Raw genomic sequence first — 5000 nt, forward strand, 5'->3', positions numbered from 1 at the left:
CTCACTCACTCACACACACACACACATATATATATATACAGTAAGACAGTAACGTTTACACAAAACTGAAAATGAAAAAAAGCCAAACAAGACATGAAAATAAAACGGTACGTGTTAGTACCTTGAAAAATATCAAAAGTAACCAAGTCCGAGATGGGAGATGATGTAGTGCGTCTGGTTCTAGTGATGATGATGATGATGATGATGATGATGATGATGATGATGATGATGATGATGATGATGATGATGATGATGATAATGATATCGATATCGATAATATAATTATAATAATAGTAATAATCATTATTATAATGATAATGATGATGGTGATGATAATAGTGACAAAAATTTAAACAAGTATATCATATTATAATAAAACCATGGCATGAAAATTGATATAGAACGATAAAATAGACCAAACGTGGCGAAAACCAATGGTTACAAATATCCATAACCCTTAAAATAATACGAAAAAAAGTGAATTTGAAGGACATATAAACAAAAATGGAAGAAGCAAGATTCAGACTGATCTTTGTCTCGGAAGCGGGATCTCTGTTCATTAGCCATCTTTAATTAGTCAAAAAAGGCTATATCTAATTAATGAGGCAGAGCGCTTCGTCTTTTACTGAAAACGTTAAGCTGATTAGACATGGCTTGCTTTTGCCTGTGATTCACCCTGATGCTGGTTTTCCCCTTTGCTGAGAAAATATACAAAATATTTCCCTTCAGTAGTTGCATTATGACAGAGGACTGTTGTGGAAAAAGGAAAGAAAACAAGGGATTCCCTTTTTCGTCAATTTTTTTTTTTTTTTTTTTTTTTTTTTTTTTTTTTACATATTCCGGAGGCTTGCTGTGCCAACGGATTTTATATCTCGCATTCGAGAACCAAAACAGGAAATTAGGTAAGAATAGATCGGAGCGAAATTCTTGGCTGGCTAGAATGGAAGAGAGTAAAATTAAATTGAAAGGAAATTACAGATATAAACCATGATCAAAGAAGCTGGAATGAAAATATAATTGCACGAGAAGTGAAATAAATAAATAAATAAACAGGGAACATCACGTGCGATACGATTTTTTTTTCTTATTTACCATCATGTTTATTATCATATTTGATATTGGTAGTATTATTACTTTTTGTTATTTATTATTGTTAGTTTGTTGTTTCTGTTCTCCCATAATCAACATTCTTTATTGGGAAAATTAAGAAACACACAAGGTGAACATTCCACTATTAATTGTTTCTGTTATCCAATATCACTAAAGCAAAGGATATTGTGCTTTCCATTTTTTCCTCTTCCGCCCCCCCCCTCTTTCTCTCTCTCTCTCATATATACTGTCATGGCAGAATCAGATGCGGTACCTCGTATAAATAATAATAAAAAAAAAAAACAATTTACAAAATGAATTAAGCATAAATAAAAACTTTTGCTGTTACGCCACGTTCGGAACTCTAGTTGGACAAGATGCTTTGCCCGTTCGGAACCTCTGCTTTAGCGTCCTGGGCAAGTTGTCCATCTCGCCCTCCTTCCCAGCCGGGCGAGCAGGACGAGATGACGTCACAAATGCATTTGTATGTAAACAATGACATTTGCAGGCAACCATGAGATATAGGTAGGTAATTTTATAGCCATTTATTGGTGTTATATTTACTTCATATAAGATATAAGTAGGTAATTTTATAGCCATTTATTGCTGTTATCACAGGGTATTTTTGTATTTGACAGGTGCAGGTAAGTTACCAATGTAACAGAGGAGTCACAGAACCTATGTAGCGAGTAAAATCGACACCGGTATGATAACATAATGACTGTTTACTTTCGAGCTGGTTGCATTGTGGGGAATGAAGGTCTCGTAGGTTTCGAACACGGCCTCGTTGTCCTGCTGGTCGTGACAAGTTGTCTGGACGAATAAAACAAGGAGTTCCGAACGAAGAATCAAGCCTTCTAAAAACTTTTTACCTACAACTATTTATTTGCCCAAGTCCCCCCAATGTCATGCTAGTTTGATTATTTATAATTGTATGATGTCCATTATAAAGCGGAGATGCAGATGTTGTTGGTAATTGTATTAAACTGGACATTTCTACAATTATGTTTGTCAATCTTCGTGATTTATTTCCTTCTGTTGCACGCCTCCCCCTCCTCCATTTTCTCTTTAAAATTACATACACATATAACTTGTTCCTTTATCATATTTCCTCTTCTGCATTTAAATTTACACAATTATTAACTATACAAAAGAGAACTCAGAACTCGACCAACAGTCACCATCAAAAGAGAGAGAGAGAGAGAGAGAGAGAGAGAGAGAGAGAGAGAGAGAGAGAGAGAGAGAGAGAGAGAGAGAGAGAGAGAGAGAGAGAGAGAGAAAGCTCCTTTAACATCGCCGTATATATGCGAAGACAGGAGATATTTTCGCTTTTACAGCCTAATCATGTAATATGCACAAGTGTATCAAAAACATTATATTTCATCGCTCCCTCTTTGCCCGCATAGATATCTTTTCATTTCCCGATTAACTAATTATACTTCTCTTTCTTTATTTCTCTCTCTTTCTCTTTCATCTAATCACGTGTTCTGTATACTTCCATTACTTTCTTATTTCAGATCCGGAAAACACACACACACACACACACACACACACACACACACACACACACACACACACACACACACACACACACACACACACACACACACAAATAAAAAATATATAATAATATTAAATAAATAAATAAATGAATAAATAAAAATAAACCAGAAAAATACCAACCGTTTTTTTCTTTCCTGCAAGTTAGCTTTTGACAGGATGTTGAGACAGGAGTTGCGGTTCCGTATTCTGGAGTCTCGAGGGGCAGAAAAGTAGGTGCGAGAGGTGCAGAATGCGCAGAAAGACAGGGTGACAGCGGTGAGGCGTGGCGTAAGAATTGGCTGGCATGTTTCAAGATGGAGGCTGGATTTATTGGCCGTCCCACGCAGGGAGCTCAAAGCCAGGGTGACCTCGTGTTATTTAGCCTTATTCTGTGACATCTCGCCTTATACTTTTCGTATTTTTCATTTGTTTTATGAACGTTTTGACTGTTACTCTTTTAAGGATGGTTTCATATTTCTTTTCTTTAGTATTAACTGTACTTTATTTTGTCGTTGTACCTATGTTTTTAACATTTTTTTTTTTTTTTGGAGCGGGGGATAATTTACCAATTTTCATATCCAACCATTGGCTAAGCAATCGTTTTCTACGGTTGCTATTGTTTACATCTGCATTTAAATTACTGACAGACCCAGTGTTTGTGTGTCACTCTCTGGATTTTACTGTAAGGCCCACCTTTTCCTTTTTTGAGGGCAATAAAAGGGCGGTTGTGATTTAGGAAGAATTATTTGTGTTGATAATTATTGAGAATGTTATACGGGACCATTTTTAGCCCTTGTATATTTATCGACATTTTATGTTCAGCTCAGAATTGACCGTTATGTTGTTTTGGTATTGTTAATGTATGTTTATTTTTTTTTCAACTTTGGTTTGTTCTTTTGTTTTGTTGTGTTTTGTTTATTTGTGTTCTTTTCTGTTCAGTTTTATTTTTTTAAGACCGCAAATTGATGTGCAGTGCAGAGAAGACAATTTTAAAACATTCTACTGTAACATTTTTACAAGATAGAATGTATACAAAGAGAGAAACTGTACGCTGCTAATGGCTATTAGCAACGACGATAAAACAATAAATGAAAAATGTCTGTATTCTTATAACATACACACGCTGCCCTCGCAGTCTACACTTTATTTGCGTAGTTGCGCTTCCTTCCACCCTCCTCGGATCGTTTAAATACTGATGACAGTGTTGGCAAGGGAAAGAAGGGACTCAGACAGGGTGGAGTAGACGGGAAAGAATGGTAAAAATGGTAGAAGGGAAGTACAAAAATGTAAGGAAAATGTTAGCATATGGCAACAAGACGTGGTGATAACATGGCAGATTCAAAGATGTTTCGGGAGAAAGAGAGAGAGAGAGAGAGAGAGAGAGAGAGAGAGAGAGAGAGAGAGAGAGAGAGAGAGAGAGAGAGAGAGAGAATGAAATGAATAGGCGGTAAGATGATATGCAGATTTACAAACAGCGTGAGAGAGGTGAGGCTTAGATGGTGTGGGCGTGAACCAAAAAAAGTGATGCGGGTTTCATCGGGAGAAGGGCGTTAAGGACGGGGTCGTTAAAGAGATGAAGCAGCAAGAAGAGGAAAACTAGAGAAGAGGTTTATGCGAGTGGCTGGTGTGACAGAGTAGACGGACCTGACCAGCCAAAAGAGGAATGATTCTGGCTGGTAACTTCACTTAACCTGTCTCTATAAAACATTTTTTTTTTCTTTCTATTCACATTATCTGTTTCATTTTGCTTATCTATACAAAATTAGTATTGATTTTTTTTATAAACATTATTTGTATATATTAAGAGTGTTGAATTGTGGTAACAGAACCATATTTTAAAATATAAGGAAAAACACTGTGAGAGAAACCTCACATAAATGCAATAAAACTGATGTAAAGATATAGAAACTTTAATGCGAATGGAATACAAAGCAATGACAAGAGAGGAGGCCATATGGGTAAGTTTCTCATTAGATACTCATTATTTCAGTTATCGTTTATGTAGCTATGCAGAAACAAAGGGAGTCAGATAAAGAAACACATTTAACACACAGTACATTTACTATGGAAGGAATGTGTATCTTTGTAACAAATGTATCCGTTTTAAGCTTGATTGAATTGTAGAAATGCTTATCATATAAGTTAAATACTTATATGATCAATCAAAAACCGTGCTCAAAATCACAGGAAAAACAGGATCTTAGTTATTATTGATGTGGCACAACTGATAAATAGGTACACTACTATCCCTTACATTACTGGTTTAGAGATCGTGGTTTGCTCTTAAAATAATATATGGTTGAATTAAAAAGGATTTATTATAGGTGAATTTGCTACAGGAAAGTAACCCAAAAAAGTAATTTTACCAT

Source organism: Penaeus vannamei, chromosome 5, assembly GCF_042767895.1.
Source record: "Penaeus vannamei isolate JL-2024 chromosome 5, ASM4276789v1, whole genome shotgun sequence".
Classification (NCBI taxonomy): Eukaryota; Metazoa; Arthropoda; class Malacostraca; order Decapoda; family Penaeidae; genus Penaeus; species Penaeus vannamei.